Raw genomic sequence first — 14,697 nt, forward strand, 5'->3', positions numbered from 1 at the left:
TTGGCTTTGATGTTTCTGAATTGTTATTTATTGAGATTGTTCCATCAATCAGATTTCACATGCAAAATAGTAACAACTAATGAAAATGGAAAAAGAAAAAAATTACAAACTAGCGTTATAATTTTGAGTTTTGTTTTGGGATTCTCTACCGAGACCACAATTTCGCCTGGGCAACAAATTTCTTGGTAAAAACCAGCGGAAAATTTTCCAAAAAGTTTAACTATTAATGTTAAAATAATTTTTCACCTTTCTTTTTTTATAATAGAAATGGTTTCACAACCATCAACAATCTATTGGCACCCAAAATCCTAAATCTTGTCAACTCTAATATGGTTTTCCAAAAATTTCTACCAGGTTTTTCTAAAAATCATGCCAAAATTTCTATCATTTTTTAGGCGAAATTGTGACCTATTTAGACTACACGAAATATTTCCACTACTTCCTGTAAACAGAAGAGTTTCTATTTTGAATTTCCATTTATTGAGAGTGTCATGTAAAAAAAATTCACACAAAATAATAACGTGGTAATTTTTTAGCGTATCGATAAATATATACTTAAAGGGCATCAAAAACATTATTGACTTATAAAATATTTTAAAAGTACAAAGCATAAATGACTACCAAAAGAAGGAAATAAGCTATTTTCATTGATATGATTAACTCACTTGTGCTTATCAATCATAACTTTCAGTGGTCAGCGGCGTATAAGCGATATCATGTGAATCTTTCCATGGAAGAGAATAATAGAAATACGACTTGGTTTAGTGGATTATCAAATGCTACATGCATCCAAGAAGTGTTTGATTTCATAGAAATTGTTTATTTGCGTGCACAAAATTTTGGTTTAAATATGAGAAAAATTATGCTAGCGACCAAGAAGACTCCTATTTGTTTGAATCCAGAGGCATTTAGGCATATATTCAAGCTACCAAACCTAAATATATGCTTAAAATTTTCAGAAGCAAATACCTTTTTAGAGTTACAAACAGGTGACATGAACTTCATTCAAGAGTTCATTTCACCAACTTCTTAGGTTCCTTCTGATTTTTTTGTTCTAGATATTAATTTGTTGAGACAACCATTTAGAGACTTATGTTGGCTCTATGCCATTCTAATTGGCCAAGAAACTATGACCATTGTCCTAAGGTCCATTCTCTATTTTCTTTATTGTTCATATAAAAAAATTGTGTATTCAATTGGGCTGATCTTATTTTAAATGAATTAGCTTTGCAATTAGTTAATTTTTTCAACAGAAATAGATTGCTTCTTCATGATGGCATATGTGATAACATCCCTTGTCTCGAGTCATGTCTTAAATAAATTGTTGAATAACCCTAACTTCAATTTTGACAAATAACTAATGCAGTTATGATATCCCATATTGTCGAAGCAAGAATCCACTTCAATGTTTTGTCTATTCCAAGGTATTTTTGTAAAGAAAATCATTTTCATGATAACTAGACAAGAAACCCATTGAATATCTAGAGAAGTGCAAGTTTTCCTATGGCGAAAAGGAATACATGAAGAAAGCTAAAATAATACATTATTCAAATTTAGGGGTTTCGAGGAAAACCACTATTTCTTCCAAAAGAATTTATAGACAAGTATTTTTTTGCCAATGTTTGTTGACAATACTACGATTGACTAGTCATATTTAAACATAAAAAGAAATAAACAATTTATTTCTTTTCCATTTATTGTTGGATAAGTAACCATAAATAATGAAAGGCACCTTGCAGAGCTTGTGAAGGTTTTGCATTGTCTTAATTTAAAAGAAGTTGAAGCCTAATGAGGCTTTGATAAATAAGGCTTATTTATCGCACATATAGGTTTTGTTAAATACAAGATCTTGTTGACAAGAGTTGTAGAGGAAAGAAAAGAGAGTGACAGAGCTCCAAGTGATAATCAAGAACCGAGAGTGAGTACTAGAGAAAGTGTTGAAGAAACGAGAATCAACACTAAAACAAAGTACAATAAAGAGGTGGAAACCCTCTATAACAATCTTTAGTTTGCATATCTAGAACTCGTTCGACTTCATCTTCGAGTCAAAGAAAGAGAAAATATATTGAAAGTGAAAAGTTGATTCACGGGAAGCTATCAGCTGGCGGGGATGATGAAGAGCCTCGTCAAACATTTATTCTAGACAAAACGCACATTGATGAGTCAATTGAACTAGCTATGAATGTGGAGATTGAAACAACTATGCTACCTGATTAGGTCAGTACTTGTTTAGCCAAAAATTAGAAAACAATGGAGAAAATTTCCAAAGAAGCTTTTACTTTTGATGATTTCCCTACCACTTTTCAATATGAAAACTATAGCAATATAGTAAAACATTGAAAATTGAAAAAATAAAGATGCATATTAAAAAAGTTATTGATAAAGTATAAATGAATTTTGATGTGTCTGGAATTGTAGCCAATGGACTTATGATATTCCAACAAGCTATTGGTAACGCACTTGCAATGTTTATTGATCAATAAGAAGTAGAAAACCTGATACTCAAGGCAAGAATAGAAGATCTGGAAAATGCTTTAAATTTGGGTCCTTTGTTGATGACTTCACCTGCAATACAGACTCTATCATCTGCAACTTCTATTGCTATCACATCCCATGGATCTAATAAAGCTCTGAAACTTCTTAATGTAGTCAAATCTCATATTATCACTAATATATGCCAAAGATTAAAAATCATTGAACATGCATGACAAGAAATTTTTGATATGCTACATTTAGCATAGGAAATCAAGTGATTTTCCAGTTTGGTTAAAAGTAATGTTAATGAAGATGAGCATTTCGTTAATAATGACGTACTTTTAGTCAAAGTCTTAAATTTTTGTCTGATATGGAAAAAAAAAAAGAGAACTACAAAGTGATAATAAAATGAAGCAAATCAAAGTTAGACGGTCTAAAAGAATCAACACGCTAGAAAACATTATTTCTGAATGTAAAAACACAAAGAATAGAATAAGTGCTTTTCTAGAGGTGGTGCAAATTGTTTAAGATCTAAATTGTCCACACAATTATGAGTTGATCATAAAAGATAAGTTGACTCATGAATTGAGAGAGCTAAAATAATCAATGGTAAGGCAATTTGATTATATAAGTAATTTCAAAACAGAAGGAATTAGCAAATAGCTAATTACTTTTGCTAGTATTAATGAAGAGAAGTTTTTTTTAGTTTCTCAATTATAGAAAAAGGTGATGGATATCGAGAAATATATATTTAATCCACGTGTTAAGCTAGATATTACAATCGGTCCAATGAAATATTTCATTAAATCTATGTTGAAGAGATTCATTCAAGACGTCATGAGTCTGAAAGACAATTGATAGTCACAAAATTAGCATATATGCTATCACATGCTGTAAATGTCCTTAAATCTTCACACATTCATTATTTGTTTTCTAGTATTTAGGTATTGGGGTTCGTAAATTGTCTTGATGTCACCTTTTCCAATTGCTCATCGCAATCCCTTATTTTCTTTTGCAATTTACTTTTTGCATATTATGCTTCATGAGATCCCAATCAGAGTCCTCATTGAGACGAATTCATTTACTTTCCTCGATGTAGGAGTAGATAGTTAAAGAGAAGATATCAGAATGGCATGCTGAATGAGATCATTAGTTGAGTTATTGAACATTTTCATTACTGATAAAAGTGAATTGCACTCAAAATCAAAATTCGTAATGTTTTGCATAAAATATTATATGTATATCAATTATGTGACACTACTTAAAAACATTGATGGAACATAAGCTTTTGAGGATATGATTTTAACTTTTAAACTATATCTAAATTTTTGTTATTGATCAAAGTGAGAATGAACAGTCGAGAACATTTTTGTATTTCAGATATATGTTCTGTGTATTTTACTTATTTTAATCATAGTTTTGAAGGTTGAAATTGGAATCTTGGTACAATTTTTGCTACTGCGACTGTGTTTATTAATGTTCGAGACTTATGCTTTGAGCTCTTGTATTATGTCATTTATACATGTGACAAGAATACATAATAGAAATATAGTGAATAGTTTTATAATTTTACTCATTCTATTTGCTATTAAGCTTGAATAGTGTTGATTGTTTTGATATTTGAAATTTGTGTGGAGTGCGACGACATGCGAAAGGATTTTATTGCACTTTACCTTTATCTCCCTATTGGGTATAGTAAAATATTTTTTTTGTATTTCGAAATGGAATTGATAGATTAATTTTGTGCAATTTCAATCTTGGTCTATACATTTTCTTGTTGTAAAATGTTTTGGTCTTAAGTAGAATAAGAACTTTGCACAAAATGAAGCGTTATCGTTTAAAAATAAATAATTTGCATAGTGTTCGTCTCATTTCTATTATTTGAACTGATTTAAGATAACGATATAAACTATTTGTAAATTCATTCATGAATTTATGAGAAAATAGTGGCCAAGGCCTATTAAAAGTAGATATAAAACATTTAACAAATCAATCATCAAAGTAGCCAAGGCATAGTGAAAATCTCTGCACAAAGCTCTTTGCATAATGAAAGCTCTCCGTACAAAACTCTTTGCACAATGAAATCTCTTTGCAAAATAATTTGTTAATAAAAAAATACAAGAGGACTGTGATGTTATGCATTTTCGCATACATTCTCTCTTTACACATTTTTTCCACACAATTATTATTATATATTATTGATAATATTTTAATACTAAATAATCCATATCTCCATGTTGTGAATATTTTGTCCACACAAAATTCTTTGTCTGCATAACTATTAGATATCATTATTCTTATATAATATTGGTAATATTTTAATATTGAATAATTTATATCTTCATATCCCAATTTTTTTTTTCCACAATGTCTCGTACTTCTACATATATTGTGCCTCTGTAGAGTTTTCATACACACCTTCTATACAAGTTTTTAAACAATTATTAGATACTTGACATTATCAAATGCACTAAATACAATATGTTAGTAAGGTTTGTCTCTTTATTAATCAAATTATTAGAATATAAGCAATGATTACTAGTAAACATTAGTGTTTATAACATATTATATTAGGTAATCATTATAATGATAACATGTAACATACAAAGTGTTACAATCATCTAGTACTAGAGCATGTGAGAAAGGACAATTGTGTAGTGCAACCATATATGCAAAAATTGTGTCGAGACATAAATGTTTTTGAATATGTGGAAACTTGGAGTGGAGGATACTAATTACGTTGCAAATGAATTCACACTTAGCATTGAATAATTAATTAATTCTTAGCAATGCTATTAATATCTATTCAGGAAAATGATACACAATCACGTTATCTCTCAAACGCTTAACAACATTTACTCTTATGTCAATAAAATTGTATCTATTGATATTATAAAATAATATTTTCAACATTTATTCATTGAATTCAAGTATATACATAGGTTTCTACAAGCATTATCCCTCATAACAAATTGAAACAATGTGCACATCTCTTTTATACACTTTTATTTTCATATTTCTTTTGTCACGGATAGCACTAGTCAAAATCATATAGCTAGACAATTTAACCATGCCTATATATTAAAATCACATTAAATATAATAAATCATATACTGTTATTTTTTCAAATTGCATGGATTAAGGACTTTGTTCTTATTGCATGTATTCTAGTTATTATTTACTAATTTCACTATTAATAATAGAATTATTGTTGCAACTTTGATTGGGAGTGAAATTTGTCGTTATTGCGGAGTGCGAAGGTAGAGTCAATGATTTTATTTTGGTAAGTGCTTCTCCATCCTCCCTTATGTACGCAGATACCCATTTTCCGCACACAATGCTTTGTCACTATTGTGGAGTACAGAGGTAAAGTCAAATTTTTATTATGCAACGTGCTTGTTTGTACTCCCTTATCTTTACACATACTCATTCTTTGCACACAATACACCATTTCGAAGCTACTTCTAGATATTTGGAACCCCCGTGAGCGTTAGCATCATTGCTAAAGGAAGTAACAATATTAGGAATATCATTGTGATAGCACTCACTCACCCTATCTCTACCACTAATTAATTGATTAAGGTCAGACTTCTTTATGTGGGGCCTGCATTTTCTCATTATTCGAGAATGCTCACATTTTTGCAATTTTTCGTTATTACGGAGTGCATATGTAGAGTTGAAGTTATTATTGTGTGAAATTCTTTTTTGTACTCCCTTATCTTTGCACATACATTTTCTCCGCACACAATACATTGTCATTATTGTGGACTGCAAAGGTAAAGCTAAAGTTTTTATTGTAGCATAATGATTTCATTATTATCCTTAATTAAATTTTTCATATTCGATATTTTGCGCTCCAAAATGTTTCTTTTTGTGGAAGGATAACATATATGAAAGTGTCAAAAATAATAAACAAGGATTCTACAACACATATGGCTTTCCACACATTGTGTTACTCTTCCATAACATAAACTTGTTGAAAAACAATTTATATGAATGCATTTGTTGAATAAATGATGAAAATAGTATTTTATAGTACCGATCAATTTGATAAAAATAAATAATCATTACACAATGTCAATTTTCCGAATAAATGCTTATGTTAACCAAAAATGGAAATAAACAAAACTGCAAATTAAGTTACAAAAATATTTTGAAATTAGGGAAATATTTTTTGGGTTGCAAAAATATTAGCCAAATTTTCTTTTACATTGCAAGGAAAGAAAAAACTAATCGAGAGTGATTTACTTTGACGTAGAATATAACCAATGTATTAAATAGTGCGATATAGATAAATGTCACACATGGAAATGAATTTTGTTATTTTCAAATTTGATGACAAACTAAGGTGAAATGCCATAACCGTGTACGTCATTATCCAAAATTTGTTCTTCTAATCTCCAAAATATCCAAGAAGGATTGACATATTTTACAAATGGACTACAACTAGATATTCTAAATTGATTTACTCCATACATTCTCCAAAGCATACCTACAAACATAATATATTTGCATAACATAACAAAAAAAAACCAATAGTTGTCTAAATCACTACATATCCTCCATAATAGAAGCAACCTATGCTTCATTAACTTCTGGTGCAAGATGAGAAGGAGGGGAGTCTTGTTTGTTAGCAAATTCAAAGCTACTCTCCTTGTGCCACACTAAAATCCCATGTTTTTCCAAAATATCCTCATATTCTCCATTATGTTCCTCATCAACACTAGTATCCTTTGCCTAAGAAAAATTATCCACACAACTCAACATTTAATTTTCCAATTGGAGTCACTCCAGCTTCACCTCCAATATTTCCTTTTTCTGATTTAAAAGCTTGAAATGGACCCATGATTTAGACATAATTATCTTATAATGTTTTGAGACCAAAGCAATGATAAATTCTAGAGCACCAACCATTTTAACTAAAGAAATGTTGAGCTATTCCTTTTCAATTCCAGAATCACCCTCCATAAACTTCAATTTGTGTCATACCTATTGATAAACTTGGAGAATTATGGCTCTAATCCTTCACTCTATTCTTTCAAAGTTTCTCCAGCCATCTATATATACCATCGATCTAACTTTCCTTGATTTTAAGCCTTTGTCTTCTCCATTAATGCTAACTTGATCTACATGTACCAAGCAATCAAGAAAATTGGAGGGCATAGTGGAAAAATTGCAGCTTGAAGCAAATTCCAATAAGGGAAAGGTTATTACACATGCAAACTCCATTTCAAATGCAAGAACAAAGGCCTCCCACATTCAAATGAATTTATCGACCACTACTTGGTCTCTCCATCTATCCTTTGTCCAATGTAGCATGTCCTTTATCCACATTTTCCTATTACATATATAACAATTTGCTTAATATATAGATTGATTAAGGTAGGGTTGTTTCAATTTGTATTTTGTACAACAAATGTTTTAATTTTTCTTTCATACTTGACACAATGAAAATGTTCATTGTTTAAATAATGTGTGGAGGATGGGGTATTTGTGAGAAAATGAGAGTGGAGAGGGAAATTTATACCATTGATGTGTAATTAGTTTAACTATGAACAAATCTAGAATTAGTATTATTATGTTTCATTGTGCAGAGCTTCCTTGTGCAAATATTTTACTGTGCGGAGGACGAGGTATATGTGAGAGAATGAGGGTGCAAAGGGAACTTCATTCCTTTCATACGTAATTAATTGAACTATGAACATAAACTTTAATTCGTAATGTAATAATTTTTCACCTTTTCCTATTACATATATACAATTTTACTTAATATACAGATTGATTAAGGAAGGGCTATTTCTGTTTATGTTTTGTACAATAAAAGTTTCTATTATACTTTCGTACTCCACATAATGAAAACAGTCACTATCCTTTGGAACTGCGAATAATTAAAATAAAGGGTTCTTAATGGAACATAATTCCCTTGGTGGAGGGAATTTTATTTTACAGGGATTTCATTGTATGGAGAGATTTCGTTCTGGGGAGTTTTCTCCGCACTCCGCACAACGTTTAGTCAATTAATTAGCACCATTCAAAATACAGAGATATGGATTATTTAAAATTAAATGATGTTGAAGAAACACGTGGAGAGAAAATGCATACGGAAGTGTGAAACATCACGACACACACGATATGTTTTATTAACAAATGCTTATGCAGAGAGATTTCATTGTGTGGAGTTTCCTCCACACTCCATGAAACCTTTAATCAATTAATTAGTGGTGTTTACAATAAAAACATATGGATTATTTACTATAAAGATATTATCAATAATATTGATGGAGAGTTTGTACATGCAAAAGTACATAATATTGGGACATAACAATTCAAAATACGAAAACACAGATTATCAAGTATTACGAGAATTGTGGGGACAAAGAATTCATGCAAAACTATAGAACTTTACCACGTATATGTATTTGGTATTAACAAATTTCACCTAATGTTGAACAATTCATTATGTAGGTAATTTTGTGTGGAGAGCTTTTATTATGTAGAGATCTTTCACAGTGTGGAGGGCTTTTAGTGTTTAGATTTTTCTCTGCACCCCACACAACCTTTAGTCAATTAATTAGTGGTATTTTCAATATGGATATATGGATTATTTAGTATGAAAAATTTACCCATAATATATAACAATAATGATGTGGAAGAACTTCACAGAGAGAAAATGCATACGGAAGTGCGAAATGTTGTGCACACTTGTACTTTTTATTAACAAATGCTTGTGTGGAAAGATTCCTTTATGTGGAGAGCTACCATTGTGCGGTCAACTATTTTTTGCACATTAAACTATGGGTTTATTGTAGTAGTGTGTTTAATTGTCCATAGCTTTAATTATGGGGGGATGTTTATCTCTGCTTTAATTTGAATAAGTTCATTGTGCGAAGCTTTCAATGAAAGTTTTTATTGTGCAAAGGAAGCTTCCTCCACAGAATAAAAACTTTCATTAAAAAAGATATAAACCTAAAAATAATAAATATAAATTAAATTAATTTAACTTTATGACCAAATCGAAATTATTTAATAATTAGTTTTTAGCAATTGCTAAAAACAAATAATATTATTATGAAAGAAATTGTAGTGTCATTTATGAATGCATGCAAAGAAGAACATGTAAGCTTAGCTTAAAATATGTTAAATACAAAAATGACAGAAATGTTATAATATAGTTGTATCTTCTAAATTATGTGGAAATTTTGATATCTCAATGCGTTTGATACCTAAAGTTAAAATTGAGAACTCAATTAATGTTAAAAGCATGTGTCTAATTAGATTTCTAGATTCTAAATGCAAAATGCAAACTGAAAGTATGATTAGCCAAACTTGTCATTGTCTAACATTTTATTTAACTGTATTTGTTATACTCCTGTTGATTTCTCCATATTTCATATTAAATTAAAATTTCAAGGCTATTTTCGCATATTTTTTCCCATTTTTCCTACAATGTCTTTATGGCGTAGTTCTACCACAACCTTTCTCTTTCATATGCATATGAAAAAACTAACTTAATTAAACAAAATAGTAATGTAACATTGGTAGCTATTATTTTTCCATGTTATACAAGTATTAATGCTCCATATTACCTTCAAGAATTCCGCGCAATGTAATATCTTTACCAATAACTATAAGCTTCTTAGTCACTTTTGGCATGTACTTTTAACCAGTGATTTTATAGCTTTCCAAATAAACAACAAAACTATAATTATAGTGACCTGTTTCATTGCCCGAGGTTTTCCTTATGCAGAGATTTCCTTGTGAAGTGCTTTCATTGCGCAAAGGTTTCATTGTGAAGAACCTTAATCATCATTTTCTTTCTTTCTGATAATGATTTGTTCTTGTAACAAGCAATTCCGAGGAACTTAAAAATTATTGAAAAATATTCAAGCATTTTCTTTTTAGAATTGGTATGATAGAGGCAAAATAGAAGTTATGCTAATTAAATCCCATAAGATTAGTTATGACATTTTTGTACATGGCAATCATAGTTTCGAAGAAGTGTCTTTTTAGTCTCTACAATGAAACATTGATTGTGACCAAATCAAACATAACTTTAACTTTATGAGAAAATCAAATTTATTTAATGATAAATTTTTACTAGTAGCACTCGTTTCGTGATCGAAATATGTTCACTGTTCATTATTTTGTACAATTTATTATTATTATTATTATTCCTTACCTCGCTATTAGTCCCTTATTTGCTAGGGACTATAGCACTCCCCTCGCGGTCAAAGCTCGATGACCATTGATTATTTTTTAGTACAATTTTCTCTATCAACGCATCTAAATTTGTTAACAATTGATAATTTATGTGCACATGTTAACTAAAATTTTGGAAAAATGTTAAATGTTGCTATTTTTTTGTAAATTCAAAAAATAATTTCTAATTTTTCATTTTCCAAACGATGCTTCTCTTTACTTAGTATCTAATACCTATATTGGATATTTATAAGGTGGCATGACAATTATGACCACTAATTTTACTTATGTTGTCCATAAGATCACTGTCCATGCATTCATAATGCATTTTTTTCACCATATACATTACAAATGCATGTTCGATAACTTCTAGGGAGAGCTGGTTACAAATAGATTTCTTGTGTGGGTTATATGATTTTGTTCTTGTAGTTGCATGGCATGAGGGATTTTTTCTACAAGCTCATTTTGAATGAAGGTACAAAACATGTAGCATTTTTTTTAGGTAAACATTGCATTCTTTACAGTTCTATATGTGAATACTTATAAAATTTATATAATATATGTTACATTGATGTAGCAATGAGGTGAGAAGTTCAAAAAGTGGATAATGTGATACTGTTAAACACATTTATATAAAATATGTTAATATCATATAGCTAGTACGTCTGAATTACTTCCGTGGTATGAAATTAGAACTTCTTATTTTCTTATTTCTATATATTTGGTCTAATTCATATCGTTGAAATAGGGAAAGTGAACTCAAGCAGAAAAAATATTGTTAAAGACAATAATAACTTCGCTAAAAGGTATGTTGGTGTTCTATTTATTGTCATTTGATTAATTTTACATTATACAGTGCTCTGTTTTCTTCACTTTTATTTTTAGTTTTTTGCTCTATTTTTTATGTACTAAGCTAAAAAAAAGGATTTTTCAATATCCGAGAAACATATAACACTTAGAGATTCATATCCAAGGCAATAATTATAAGGAAAAAATTACTTTGAACATTTCTATAAAACAATTTTATTTTTTGAAACTAAAATTTGTTTAGAAATTTTCGTATATGCATAGAAATGAGATTCTATCTGGTAACTATGAACCTAATATTGGAATACTCTCAATTAAAATGTCATTTTAAGAACTGATTCCAATGTGAGTTATTTGTAAATGAAGAAAGATAGCATATTCAAATCATGTGACATTTGAGATGAACGAGAGAGTAAAGATAACAATGAGCACTATTACAGAAACAAATATCACAAAAGACAAAACAAAAGCAAATAGGTAGTTTTTCAAGGTTTAGTTAACTGTATACTAGACTTATTTTTTATGTTTTCTCCTTTCTTTCTCTTCTTTTTTAACTTAATTTTAATTCAATACTCATGGCTAGGAAACAAAATCTCGAGCCTAAGCCATTATTGATCAAAGATATTAATAACAATATAACAGGGATCATTTTTCATGGCATTGTCTTTGTTAGACATCGAACTTTTTTGGGCAAAGAAAATAATACAAAAGAAATACTTGGTGCAGATTTAATAGATAGGAAAGTTGAAATGACAATTACATTGCTTGTTTCAACACAATTTATTGAACAAAAGGAGGCAAAATGTATTGCAAATTCTAGTATTTCTATTAGAGATTTCAAAATAATTCCAAAGAATATATACGACAGTGGTGTTTGTGAAATAAACTATTTGTCTAAATAGCCTTAGCATTGTAGAAAATATTTGTCATGTTTGAGAAAAATAATGATTCTTTCCAAACATGACCATCACAAATATTTCCCATAGTCAAGATCCATTTCCAGTTCGCACAATCGGTGCTATTGCAATTTAGGTAACATAGACAACAATGCAATTGGTTCTAGAAAGAAAAGACGATAAAGACAATAATGCATAACAGGATATGGAAACAATAAACTTTGATTTATTTGAATTTTTCATTGTTACAAAGTTATTTTCCATCTATTATATGGTCTCCATGTATCATTTTACAAATTTTGCATATGTAACAGGTTCAAGTACATGATAAAATTGTTTCAACATGTGTTTCAATTTAAAGAAATTTGCAAGAAAACATTTTTCCGTTGATATTGCTAAAACATATAGTCATAAAGCAACAAATATTGTTCCAAACTTCACAATCGATGCTCATATATCCATGGAAAACAAGAAAGAAAGTAAAAAATCTAATAAAAATGTTTTCTTTGATGAGTGGAATATGCACAATAAACTTTATTATATTGTAGCTATTATGTGTATATATACATAGATGTAGGTAAATAAAAAATGATAAGAAGACATTGATTTCATGTTGCTAAGCCCACATTTTCTATGTCAATTTTATAGCACATCCAAAGACACCTGACAACGACTAGTGCATATATGAATCCATTTGAGACTATATGTGCAAAATGCAGTAGTCCAATTACGACTACTAGAAGTTTGAATGAAACTATGCTTCATTGTACTATTTGCAACAAGGACTGTTAATTTGTCTATTTCCACCAGCTAAATTGTATCATACATGCAAATGATAGGACTAAAATACAATGTGTAATGAGAGGCATGAAACTGTAAAAGGTATTAGGTGAGCTACATAAAGTTTCCTGAGCAATATTATGCAGAAAAATTAGTTGTTATTGATTTGTTTTGTAGTTTTGAGACACATGGCACATTTACGATAAACCAACAAAACATGATTATGCATATACAATGACGGTTTTATTTGTTTACATTGCTGAGAAATATAGTAATGGTATAGTTTTGATTGCTTTCCTTATTAAGAAATATTAAGATTACCTTATACTTTTTGGCTGAAGAATTTGGCTATTATTAGAGAACTCGTTCAGTTTATTGAATGATTTGGATATGATTTCATGTTATGATTAGTTGATCTACTATTTTATTTGCTTGCATTATGAAGTGATGTACTATTGATTATTAGTGAGGGGTTTTGTACTACACTATTTACTAATATTATTTACTATGTTTGGTTGTTATGTGTAGCTAGTTCAATGTGCTATGTCATCTTTGCTTTCTTGTAGTCTGATTTCTTACATCGTTTTATTGTTTTATCATATCTGAAAATTTTATCAGACACTATTAAAACTTGGATACACAAGATAATCAATTAATCATTTTTCAGTGACACTATTGTTAATTAATGGAGTTGTCCGGGTAACATTGCTTGTAGTTAATGATGACTGAGGACTCTATTTGATGTATTATGATGTAAGCAAAATCTTATGGAGGTACGAAGGTGTGCAGAGGATTTTATGAAATTCAAACACCTCCACCTTTAACATTCTGCACAGGTACTCCACTCATCGTAAGGAAACCATAACCGCCTTAATAGTATTTGAGAATGACTATCATGCTTTTCAATTTAACTCAAAGTGTAAAACATTTACACTAAAAAATCAGAGTTATCAGTGTTACCTTGTGTATACAATATGTTGCACTTAACTATGTTTGAGATATTTGCATAGCTCGTGGAATTATTGACATTAATACATTGTGCGAAGGTGCGAAAAGGAACTTGTTCCCCTACCCACCCAATCATTTTTTCTTTTGTATTCTACACAATGCTCTCCTATGTGATTCCTTCCAATGTGATTTATTACACTACAAAATACTTTATCAAATTTGCAAATATTTTTATTAAAAAGGCTCTTTCATGCAAAAACTTTAAAAAATATCTAAATAAATCATTATCATACAAAGCTGAAATAAATTTGTACATTGAATAAAAATGATTATGATATAACTTAGAAAATGTTTTTCATATATACATATGTCTATATTCCACAATATTCTGATATGTTTTTTAACTGTACCAATAATATTAAAATATATAGGCTTGAACATATACTGAATTTCAAAATTGGTTGAGGAAGGGGCAAAATCTGGTAACGATTTCTTCATTGATCAATCATTGTTTCTAGAGATTAACACTTCTACCAATTATGCTACGAAGATGGAGGTCTGATTGTTGTTTTCATGTTTTTTGAGGGCTCTT

Source organism: Pinus tabuliformis, chromosome J, assembly GCF_031772625.1.
Source record: "Pinus tabuliformis cultivar Carrire ecotype Pingquan chromosome J, CPIR1, whole genome shotgun sequence".
NCBI classification, from domain to species: domain Eukaryota; kingdom Viridiplantae; phylum Streptophyta; class Pinopsida; order Pinales; family Pinaceae; genus Pinus; species Pinus tabuliformis.